This window comes from Typopeltis vanoorti, chromosome 26 (assembly GCF_054136105.1).
Source record: "Typopeltis vanoorti isolate ZY-2024b chromosome 26, IOZ_Tvanoo_1.0, whole genome shotgun sequence".
Classification (NCBI taxonomy): domain Eukaryota; kingdom Metazoa; phylum Arthropoda; class Arachnida; order Uropygi; family Thelyphonidae; genus Typopeltis; species Typopeltis vanoorti.
In genome coordinates this window covers 22,385,090-22,398,200 of record NC_143574.1, presented here as the reverse complement: position 1 = coordinate 22,398,200, position 13,111 = coordinate 22,385,090, and the positions used below count along the sequence as shown (strand labels likewise).

The 13,111-nt window shown below is 35.8% G+C and overlaps 1 protein-coding gene across 1 annotated transcript in view; it reads right to left on the bottom strand.

Moving 5' to 3' along the window:
- LOC150092408 (FK506-binding protein 15-like) overlaps positions 1 to 13,111 on the bottom strand; it is a 398,069-nt gene that overhangs the window by 382,456 nt on the left and 2,502 nt on the right. The window contains exon 2 of the mRNA XM_090415127.1: positions 3,750 to 3,896. The gene's annotated coding sequence lies outside the window, so the exon portion shown is untranslated. The remainder of the gene's footprint in view (positions 1 to 3,749; positions 3,897 to 13,111) is intronic.

The following is a 13,111-nucleotide window of genomic DNA, read 5'->3' as shown; positions in this document are numbered from 1 at the left end:
TGCTCTTCTAAGCACGACACCCAGACTAGTACCTTGGTCGTCAGCGGACGATTTGGTGCCCGCACGTCACACCTAAATGGTGCTGCGTAGGAAGCGGTGGCCGCATAGTCTATACTGCTGCCTGGTCACTCGACCAAGTGTTCGAACCTGCAGTTCCTCTAGTACTGAGCAGGATTACTATCGCAATGACTAGTGCATCATTAGACTGGTCTTTCTTGGTACTGGCTAAATGGGCAATCTGCTATCTCATCAATCTAAGAACCTAAAGACGTTCAGTTCTTAAATTCTTAAAAGATCAGAAGTGACAATGTTCTCATAATTGGGGATATGAATATTGACTTGCTGAGGAACAGCGGATCCTCTCAAGATTATCTAGATCTACTTGCCATGCATGGACTCGAACAATATATTAATGACCCCACGAGAGAATTCAATGGTGGTAGAACCTGCCTAGATCATGTATTCGGGAGAACTTCCAAGGAGAAAATCCAAGCAGTAGTTCTGCGCCAACCTCTCGTGGATCACTTTCCAATCGGTATTAAAGTGCATTTGCAAGTACAGCACGGAGATAGTACAAGCGAAAACATCCCTTACACAACAATTGACTCCAGAGTACCGAAGCGTAACTTGAGTACTGTCTCTTGGGAAGAGATGACGACGGAAACAAATATTGATTGCAATATTAAACAATAAAATACAAGACTCAATTAAAGTTTAAAAAAATAGACAGAATGAAAGAAACAAGCCCTGAATTACACAGGAAATCAGACACTACATAAAAATGCTCGCACAATCAATATTATGAATACAGTTTCGAGTACTATAGAAATCTAATACACCATAAATTTAAAGAAAGTAAAAACGAATACTACAGAAATGAATTCCTAAAATACCAAGGAAACCCCAATGAAAGTTTGTGAATAGATTAATCGTCAAAGATATAAACAAACAAACCCTCCCCATACTTAAAGATATCGACAAGAATAGAGAAAATGGAGACACAGCGTCCGGCGCCTGTGTGCAAACCTTTAGTTGGCGCCCCTATACCCCTCCCCCCAATAAAAAATCGCTTTATAAAAACGTATCAGTGAGTAAAAATGAAATACGAAATATATTAATTATAAGTGTATTGAACAAAAAGCAGGAATTACAAAAAAAAAAAAAATGTATTATAAACAATAAGCATACAAGAAGGGTACAAAAACAACAAAAATAATTTTGAAAAAAAATAAAGTAAATAAATAATAAAATAAATAAATAATAGTAACTTACAAATATATAAAATAGGAACATATTAAACATCATTGGGTAAAGAAATAGTTAAATAAATATTTAAACCGAAAGAAAGTTGATCTAAAATATCTGACTCTATTGATATAATGGCAAGATTGGAAAGTCTGTCTTGTACCATTGTGGAGCACAAGTAGTTTTTAATAAATTTAAGTTTAGGACCGTTCTGCAGATGCTACAGATACCGGTAATGATAAAAGAATTGAAGAGCAATTGTAAAGTTTGGATAAACTGTGATTAAGTCGTTTGAATAAATATACTGAATTATCTGATATATATCGTTTTTAAAATTAGAAATCAATGGCTGACAATGTAAAATTTCTTCGCATAAATCGTCTGCGTCAATGTCTGAATGATTCTCGTGTGTTCATTTTTGTTGTAACTTTTTACAACAAGATAATAAATATTCTTTATTTTGTGATGTACTTAACAAATACAAAAACTGAAAGGAATTCATATGTTCTTTTAATAAAGTAAATCTTTCCTGCAAACATTGTAATGTTTGATCTATTATGCAGAGAAAAAAAATTACTTTAAATGAAATTTTAGGATCTACTATATTTTCATTTTCATGTTCGTAATCAAATTGTGTTTGTCTTTTTACGTCGCCTTAGTGGTCTATTACTCTACTAAAAAATACGGATTCTGCGTCAAATTTTGCTGCAATTAATTTAGAGTTTTCTAAAATTTCTTTGCAAGTTTCATCAGACCTATAATCATTTAAAAATAGATTTAGATTATTCAATGCATCTAAAGCAAGTTGGAGATTCATAGATGAAGACTGCAGTAAACTTGTTTAAAAATTACTTAAATGCCAGATCACAAATTGTAAAAATAAACAACAGTTATAGCAGCTCCACAACAGTAGACTGCGTTGTACCACAAGGATCTGTCTTGGGACCAATTTTATTTAATATTTATATCAATGACTTCTGCAATCTTAAACTAAACAGTAAAATAAATACTTTTGCAGATGATACAGTACTAATTTTCTCTATGGACACAGCCGAACAAATGCAAGCCATAGTGAATGCTGGTCTTTTAAAAGTAACAAACTGGTTCCAGTCAAATAAACTCAGTCTGAATGTCTCAAAAACTAAATACGTAAATTTTAACTTGCAAATTACAACTGGCAAAATGAACTTCACTGTACAATTAATTTTGCATGATTGGAATTGCGGGACAAATTCAAATTGCAACTGCGAGAAAATAGAAAAAGTCGGTGTAATAACTTACTTGGGATTAAAAATTGATAGTAGTTTAAGCTGGAAACCACATAGTACCGATGTCGTAAATAAAGTAAGGATTATGCTAAACAAACTTAATCGATTCTTAAATTTAAATATGCTAAACATATTATATTCTGCCTGGATTCAAAGCACATTACAATATGGTATATTAAGTTGGGGAGGAATCTTTCGGCCTACGCTGAAACCATTAGTTTTGACTCTATTTGAGGTAATTCAAATCTTAACTAGAAACAAATACAAGGATATTGCAATGTGTAATACCATACTAAGCATACCATCCCTTAGATATTTATACGCCTATTAATAAAGGCCTAAAATATATAGTTCCTGAATCAAATAAAGAAACAATACACAAACATTATATTTATTTAGCGCCAAAAATATTCAACACACTACCTTTAACAATAAGAAATGAAACTAACCCAAACAAATACAAAACTCAAATAAAATAATATTTATTTTCACACAGAAATCAGGAAGCTGTGTTCAGAATAATAATAATATCAGAAAAGTATTATATGTGGCTCTTATTCCCGAAGTACGTGCCCACCCCTGTTATATAACATCACTTGAACCTCCTTCCCATGCACCTCTGTCTCTTCGTTTAATATAATAGTAGTAAGTAGTAGTAGTAGCACTGCGCACCGTATTACATGCACTTGGTTGATATATTTCAACAAAATTGGCACTCATTAATTGAACAATCCAATCTGCTTCTGACATAACGGTATCTACATTCAATAAAGTTTTTCTTCCACATTTATTGCACGTTTTACGTGTTCAATAAAGCAACGAACTCAGTCCCTTTCTTCATGATGTTCCTAGCTTTTGTGTATAGATCATCTGGCTTTTCATATAGCCAGATGTACAATCAGCATGGTCTTGCCAGACAGCTTTCTCTTTTCCCCCTGAAAAGACATTGAAAAGGTGCAAACCCAAAGCATACATTTCCATCCCTTTACCATATACATAACTATGTTCAAAGTCATTCATATCATTATCACGATTGCATGCCATACATACGTTTCATGAATAACTTACATACGTATACTCCCCATCTTTATTATCTAAAGTCCCTGATTCTTTGCATTACATTTCACTCCAATTATTTTTCCAGGCCCCTTACGCCAAATCCATTCAAGTAGCATTCAAATTCATAACATACTTTAATAATTAAAAAAATAATAATAATATCTTTATCTAAGATACTTTCCCGAATTCCAGAGATTCATCAATGATGATGTTCATCCGTCTGGCGTTCCCTAGCAGGATGTTTGCGATGATTGAATATCTTGTTTAAGACTGTATTTGATCAAAGGATCAAATACAGTCTTAGAGAAGGAGCACACCCAGCGCCTAGAAAAGCGATTGAATACAATTATGAAGTGGAGTAATGGTCAGATATCACAAATAAATACGGGAACCATTTTAAGCAATAAATATACATGATCGTTATGTGAACACCTGGATGAAAGGCTTTGCTCACTTCCGGTACATTCGTACCGGAAGTGAGCAAAGAATTTTTTCTATATACATAACTATGTTCAAAGTTTTCAAATATTCATTTTATTTTTGTTATTATTATTATTTTATTATTATTATTATTTTTTTTTTTTTACTAAAACTTTCGATATTTGTTCGGAAAATTCTAAAAAGAATTAAAACTGTAGAATTGATGAGAAATAATTAATAATCTGCATCTGAATTTCTTTCAATGGATATGCAAATGATATGTGAAATCTTTAAAATAAGAATGAAACATTTTTCAATAAGTTATGGTAAAATTCCAACTAAATTAAATAATAATTATCAATTAATATTTACATAGAAAATCTCGAAATTTATTTGAACAATTTAAAAAATGCATATTAAAATTTTGTACTAAACACCATACACCTATTTTAAAATTGAAGAGAGATACTGTTTAGGGTGTACTGAACAGCACTCAAGATTAACAGCTTCAAGAAAACCTTCTAAAGCTGGAGGGTTAGTTCTCCAAATGGAGATTGGAAGTCAACCCCCAGAAAAGCTCAGATGTTCTTTTCTCAAAAAGGCCAATGTCTCCTGCAGGAGATGTGTTACTATTCAATACTAAAATTCCCTGGTAGACAGAAACAAATTACCTGGGTGTAATTCTCGACAAAAATCAATCTTTCAACCAACACATCAAGTCTACGTGCGCAAAGGCATCTAAAGTCATAGCTCAGATCTACCCGCTGATTAACAGAAATAGCAAGCTCAGTAACAGAATCAAATTGCAGCTATACCAGATGACGATTCGTCAGATAATACCTATGCCTCTTTAGCCTGGAGCCACACCTCTAATACTAGCATTATCAAGATACAACGAGTACAGAACAAGTGCTTGAGAATGATTCTGAACGCCCCGTGGTATGTTAGAAACAATCAACTTCATAGAGATCCAAATATTCCTTATATTTTCTCTTTTCTACAATCCTTAGCATCCAAGTTTTTCCTAAAGACGTTCACACACCCCAACGATTTGGTTCAGCAAGCTGCAGCATACGAAGCAATGGACATATTCAAATATAGAAGACCAAAAGCTATATTAGCCTCCTTTAGCGATGCATAATCTCCATGCCCATTCAGGGCGAGCAATCTGCTCATAAATTTTACCCTCACTGTAACCACAACAGATAGCGGGGAGTATGAAAAACATCTTGCTTCACCCCTAAAGTCATAAATGTCAATTATCAATTATTAAAATTATGCTACCCCGTGTGGTGGCCAGGCTAAGAATAGCACCAATGCAAATCCAAGCATGTCGTAAGAGGCGACTAATTGAATGCTGAGATTCAAGAGTTTGAGTTCGCTCTCTTAAAGTTTTTGCCTTAAGGGAGCACTTTGAGTCTCCGGGGTTTGAGTCATCGGGCAGTGCCGGAAAACTCCTTTGAGTTTTCCGGCACTGCCCGATGAGGGGCTTTGTCGGTGAATGCTTGAGAATGATCCTAAACGTCCCATGGTTCGTCAGAAATCATCAACTTCACCGAGATACAAATATTCCTTATATCTTCTCCTTCCTACAAACTTTAGCTGCAAAGTTCTTCCTAAAGACGTCCACTCACCCCGATGATCTAGTTCAGCAAGCTGTAGCCCATGAGCCTACGGATACATTCAAACACAAAAGACCAAAAGCTATTTTAACTTCCTTCAGTGATGTATAATCTCCATACCCATTCTCGGCGAGCAAACTGCTCATAAAATTTTCCCTCGCTGGGACCGTAACAGACAACGGGGAATATGAAAAGCTTTTCGCTTCACCCCTTAAGTCATAAATGTCAATTGTCAACTGTCAATTAACATGACACCCTCACTGTAACCGCAACAGATAGCGGGGGATTATGAAAAGCTTCTTGCTTTGCCCCTAAAGACATAAATGTCAATTGTCAGTTAACATGACATATTTCCTTTCTGCTAATTCGTAGAAGAGAGAGGTAGGGTATTGCACTTGTTCACTTACTGTTTCCATAACCAAATCTAGAATATGTATTTCTACAACCTTACATTACAGATTATCTCTCAATTGTATTACTATTGCAGTAATTTGAATGCTAGAAAACTCAATCTTATTTTGCAATCTCTCTTGACTAAACATACTAAATATATTGTTTCCTTATCATCTAAAAATTAGATTAAAATAGAGATTTTCCTTTAGTAGAGATTACGTAAAAATGGACTAATAGAAAGCGGATATATAGACGCTTGGGCAGCGTTTCATGTTTTGTTGATATTATTCACAATAATTTCTTCGTAGTGTAAGATCGAACATTAACTACTTAGGTGGCGCTGTTTGGAATTGTGGTTAATGTTCAATTTCCATTATGTATTCTTGTACAGAAGATGCCTATGATAATTGAGACGAAAATTCTTCGCTAATAAAATATATTGCGTGAGTTTATATCCGGTATTATAATTATTTGAAACATGCCTACTCACGGTACCTCATTATTGAAATAAATATATAGGATTTTACTGTTATTTTCAGGGGAGATAGCTTTGACTAGACGAGCAAACATCGGCCTTCGATACACAACGCAAAGCTCAATTATTGCCGCGCAAGCTTAAGGTGTCTTCTGTCTACAAAAATAAAAGCCTAAATGGAATGCTTATAAATGCATGCAGTTATTAACAAATAAATATGACTTCTTTCTCAATTAATGAGTCTGCATAGCAAGCATGGAGAATTCGCCACTGGTTATTTTCTATTTTCAATATGAATTTAATTTTTGAATGACGGGAAGTTTGCACCATTCCCTGTATTCAAAATAATTTTGAATTATTCAGGAATTATACAAGATCTTTTTGAAGTGTTCATCCATATACTAAAAATATCAACATATCTCCTCCAGACTTGTAGCTTTAGGGGATCGTCTGTTCCATAACCATTGACTCAGACTTTTCCATGTTGATTAAGGGGGGGGGGGGGGATGATAGAGGTGAGGCCATTACCACACCATATTTTAGTTGAAAATCTTCCCTATACAGATAAAGAATGAGGAGCAAAATGATGGAAGAGACAGGAGGAAATAGGTCTGCAAGGATATCTACCATTCTACCGGTATTTAAAATTTAGAATACCGGTATTAAAACACAATTACGTGATATAAATGGGAAGTACAAAAAGATCGTGATTTGATGTCAGCTTGATTGATTTTTCCCTTTCGTCGTTTAAGACTGTAGGTGACTTTTGTAGGCTTTGTCCACAAAGTATTCCTGGTGAGATTTTTACAGGGTAGTTCACCATTGTTTCCCCCTCCTCCCCCTCTATTTCATCCCAGCCATATGCTGGCTTGGGACCGGCATATGGCTGGGACGTATTCATGACGGTAATCTGTGTTTTCATGGGGCCAGTTTGCCTGATCTGGGGGACAAAAAATCCCCCACCTCCGTATGAGACTGATTAACTCACCTTTAGTCGAAAGAGACCAGATAAAATCTCTGTTATTCATTTATTTATTGTGACGAACATGTTACGTTTTTGTGTGTGTGTGTGTGTGTGTGTGTGTGTGTGTGTGTGTGTGTGTGTGTGTGATTCTTTAGTTTTATATGAGTACATTAAAATTAGAATAATTTAGAATTTTTACTCCAATTCTGGTTTTTTGAACTAGAACGAGAATGATACTGTGTTGACGTTTTACATTTTGCACTCTTTGATGCGAACGTTATTGTTTACACACGTGCAGAACCTAGCTTATTATCAATTCAGTTTATTATCTAAACTTGAGTTTCGACTTTAGTCCAGTTGCTGCTGGGCTTACTCTGAATACACATGACAACAACAAGAGAATTTGACTTTTGATCTTTGCAGTGGATATCATGGTGAGTGTGATAGTCATAATTTCGCATTTTAGGGTTAGCACAATGTGAATGCGAAAAGTTAGATATAAAATGGACAAGAGCGACAAATCTTTAATACTCGGTAATTCATGGTCAGTGGCGGCTCGTGGCTTGAAATCGTGGGAGAGCTGCAAATTTCGAAATATATATACACCCTGTAAGTGTATACGTGTTTGGATAAAATATCAAAATCATGGTAAAAATTAAAAACGAAATAAATGAAAAATATTGTTTATTATCGATTAAATTATACAGTTTGGTATAACTCAAAATTAATTAAAAATAAAATCCGTTATCATAACCCCAATAATATTCTACAATAAAAACTATAACAAATATTATGTCTTTAATTGTAATGTCCAAATATTTAGTGCTGCTAGCGCCCTCTTAAGTGCTACAAGATGGATTTTTATTATTTTTTATACAAAATAAGAGAATTGTATAGGATTGTTGATGATAAAATTAAATATTACAAGCAAATATAAATAAATTAATAAATATAATTATATATCGAGAAAAATTGGGGATGCTGCAGTTCCGCAGTGCCTATGCACGAGCAGCCCCTATTCATGGTTGTAGAACCTTGGTTTTTATTCATTTTCCAAGTCTCTTTGCTTAGAAATGTTAGTCAAGAAAAAAAAGTGCTCTGAAAATGTTATATAGCTCTCGAGACTGGATTTCTGATTAGTAACATTATAAGAATTTTCTGAAACGATATTCGGAAACATAATATCCAAATATACATTACCGACCCTCCACTCCCTTAAACTTATAGATCCATATAAATTTGGGAATTTGTTGTGGAAGCTTTCTGATCAACGTTTGTGGCACTAACATTTTTGAACTGAAGTACACAAAAATCATTGGAATGTTAGTGAATGCTTGAGCCAAGACTAGAAATTGATTAAAATCTTGATGATTTTGTACAGATTCTGCACAGACGTAATTTTTCCTACGTCCGCGCAGGATATATGCAACATCTGTATGTTTACTATCTTTCCATCGAACTTACTGCATCTTATTTAGAAGAAATGAAATTTATAAAATGGGAAAACATTCATTTTGGATTCAAGTATCTGTTTAACTACTGGCAAACATGGGAAGAGTGGAAATTAAATGAACAGAAGAAAGAAAATAAATAAAATGAAGAATAAGAAATCGTTTACAGGCTTCTGTGGTTGTTCATGTTCATTATATCAATGTCTGCAATGTTTTTAACATGAGAACATTAAACCAATGATTTTGGCGTGGCTATGTTCCTCTACTATGTTCTAGATCCTGAATACTTAAAACAAAAAAAAAGCCCATTCACTTAATAAACTGTACTCTAAAAAACAATTTTGCTGGTTTTATATCATGTGGACCGTAACAGAGATTATTGTTTAAAAATACACCCTCTGTCCAAAAAGAAACTGTACTTTTTTGAAAATAGAAGAAACTAGTGGCGCCACCTGTTGTATCTTTTTTTTTTTTTTTTGTCGAAAGCGGCAAACCTTCATTAGTTTTGTGTCAACTGTTTATGACATTTTGTTTCATTAGAAGCCAAGTTATAGTGACAAGAGTGACAGTGTGTTTTGACGAACGGTCGGAAAATGACAGTGTTCAATTCGATACATTTTTGGTCGTCTGTCAGCTTGTGGGGAACAAATCGCGAATTCATTTTACGAAGGCCCAAACTCTCGGTCAAAATGTTGTGCACAGTTGATTTTGGAATCCTCAATTCATCTTCAATCAATCTCAAGGACGATTTCGGGTTTTCTTTAATGAAATCACGCACTTTTTGGATGTTATCTTCGCTCAGTCCAGTTTTTGGACAGCCTGGATTTTCGTCGTCCTCAAGCGTCTCACGACCACTTTGAAATCGCTTAAACCACTCGTAAACTTGAGTATGGGATAAGCATTCATCACCGTATGCTTCTTGAAGCATTTGACGCGTTTCGGTAAAACGTTTACCAAGTTTAACGCAAAAGTCAATCGCAGCTCTCTGTTTGAAACTCATTTTCCGACCGTTCGTCAAAACCCACTGTCACTCTTGTCACTATAACTCGGCTTCTAATGAAACAAAATGTCATAAATAGTTGACACAACACTAATGAAGGTTGCCGCTTTCGACAACAAAAAGGCACAGCAGGTGGCGCCACTAGATTCTTCTATTTTAGAAAAGTTCGGTTTCTTTTTGGACAGAGGGTGTAATACATAATTATTATTTATCTCAATAGCTATTATATCTATTTTATCATGCACATAAAGATAAAAAGTGCTCGATCTTATCTCACGATCTATAACAGATACTATTTTACAAGATGTATGTCATGCAATGAGGCATGAAGCAATGCAATATATATATATATATATATATATATATATATATATATAGAGAGAGAGAGAGAGAGAGAGAGAGAGAGAGAGAGAGAGCATCAAAATCAACCATATTCACATAGGAAAGCATGACCGGAAATGCCACCAGAAGGTACTAACAGGGACACAAAGATACAGAAATAACACAAGACAGTAAGTAGTGTAAAAAACTTTATTAGGTCTAACTGAACAGTTCAGTAGTAGTTGGATACATAATATGGTAAACGAGGTGCATGTCTGCCATCTCCGCGTTCGTAAAAAGACGTATGTTCTTCGTACGACGTCGAAAGCTTGAATGAGGAAGCCCCAATTGCTTACCTGGAGTGCTGGCAAACAGCGCCACCTATCACTTTCGGGTGGCGTTTCCGGTGATGCTTTCCTATGTGAATATGGTTGATTTTGATGTTCTCTACCTCCCCTCAATATATATATATGTGTGGGTGGGTGGGTGGGTCTATGTTTGATTAAAGATTTACTCGATTTGATATCATATTTTAAAAAATTTTAATAACTAGAACCGAGGTTTAAATAAAAAAAATTTAATTACACTACTAGTTTCGTCTAAACTTAGACTTCATCAGGTGTGAGATAAACATATAATACCAGTAACCAATCTAAAAGAATTGGTTTCTTAAAACACAGAGTAACGTATCTAACACTGAAAAGAATAAAGGCTAGAGTTTAAATAGAAGAATGAACTCTGACTGTGTCATTATGCATATTCGTGCGTATAAGGTCTTGAGCGCCAATATTGAATGGTAGGGCTGTGGGAGTCTGGCAGGCTTAGGTTGTTATTAATATGGATGGGATTGATAACTATCTCCTTAGACTCTAAAATTCTCCTCTCTAACTTGTCACCACATCGGTGTACGTTGACAGTTTCATCCCGGAGTATCTCATGCAGTGGCGGGGGGGTACTGCATATACAAAAAAAAAAAAAAACGTTTATTTTTCCTAATCAGTAACGAATTTATTAATAAATAAATTTACATATAAAAATTGCTTTATTAAAAATATTTCATCCTCACCACGAACAAACATCAATAATAAAAGTATCGTATCCATGGCAATGACAAGCGCAAACGAATATCGGCGTTAGGTGGCAGTGCATTTGTTTAGTAATCTTCTTCTTCTTCTTCTACAGCTTCTCCCACTTAAGTGGGGTCACTGTTTGTTATGAGTCTCCTCCACACCTTCCTGTTTTGGGCTGTCACCACATCCAAGTTCTTCATCTTCAAGTCCTCTTCTACCAGCTCCCTCCATTTCTTCTTTGGCCGCCCACGCTTCCGCCTTCCTTGCACATCCATCTGCATGACCCTTCTTCCCACATATTCGTCCTCCCTCCTCATCACATGACCAAACCATCTCAACCTTGCCTCTTGTATCTTTGCTCCTAAGTTCGTAACTTTCACTGTTCCCCTGACATAGTCATTTCTCAGATGATCCTTTCTGGTCACACCGCACATCCACCTAAACATTCTCATCTCTGCTACTTCCATCCTGCTGATGTTATTTTTCCTCAGGGCCACAGTTTCTATAGCATATGTCATAGCTGCCCTCACTACTGTCCTATAAATTTTGCCTTTCAGATTGATCGGCACCCTCTTATCACATAACACTCCAGCCATCTCCCTCCAGTTCCTCCAACCTGCTTGTATCCTGCATCCCACTTCCTTCTCACCTCCTCCATCTTCTTCCACTGTTGAACCTAAGTATCTAAAGTCTCTCACCTTCCTGATGACATTTCCTTCCAGCTCCAGATCTGTCTCCTGGCCACCGCCCACTGCGCAACACATGTACTCTGTCTTACTTCTGCTCAGTCTCATACCTCTCTCTTCCAGTACTTTTGTCCATCTTTCCAGTTTAGTTTCCGCTTCTTCTCTTGAATCTTCACACAGCAAGATGTCATCTGCATACAACATTGTCCAAGGTGCATCTTCTCTCACCTCCTCTGTTACCACCTCCATCACAATATTAAACAGAAACGGACTTAATGCTGACCCTTGATGCAAGCCAACTGTTACTTGAAAACTTTCTGTCTATCCCAAACAGGTCCGAACACTTGTCTTCACATTTCTGTACATTTCCCGCACCAACCTGACATATTTCTCCGTCACCTTCTTCTCCCTCAGACACCTCCAGACTTCTTGCCTTGGCACTCTATCGTATGCTTTCTCCAGATCAATAAATACCAGATGTAGCTCCCTTTGTTTCTCTCGATATTTTTCCATCATCTGTCGTAACCCAAAGATAGCATCTGTTGTTGATCTACCAGGCATGAAGCCAAATCGTTCCTTTGCAATCTCCACCTCCTCCCTCAATCTACCATCAAGAACCCTTTCTAGGATCTGGGACATCAACTTTATTCCTCTGTAATTTTTACAGTCTTGTGCATCCCCTTTACCCTTGTAGATGGGAACAAGAGTACTCTCCCTCCATTCCTCGGGTATAGTAATCTAAAGCGTTAATCGAACAATTCCAATTATTAACTATTCAATCAATGTCGAAACATAAGCTGTAACCTTTAACATGTTGTACTGATTTTTATAATGTTGTAAGCATTGTTATTATTTATAAACAAACAAAATTTAATTTTTTCATTTTTTCCTTGTGGGTGCTGCAGTGTCGCAGTGCTTATGTACGGGCCGCCACTGATCTCATGTGGAAAACCTACGTCATTTGAGTTCGCTGAAAATAACACATGACTAGACAAGGCACTGGCTCGAGTTCTGTTGCAATCTGTGTAATCTCTCTGGTGTTCCTCTAATCGGATTCGATAGATTTCTCCGTTTGTCCGAAGTATGGCTTACGATATATTTCTTTAGAATTGTAGCCAATTTTGGAGATAAAGAACT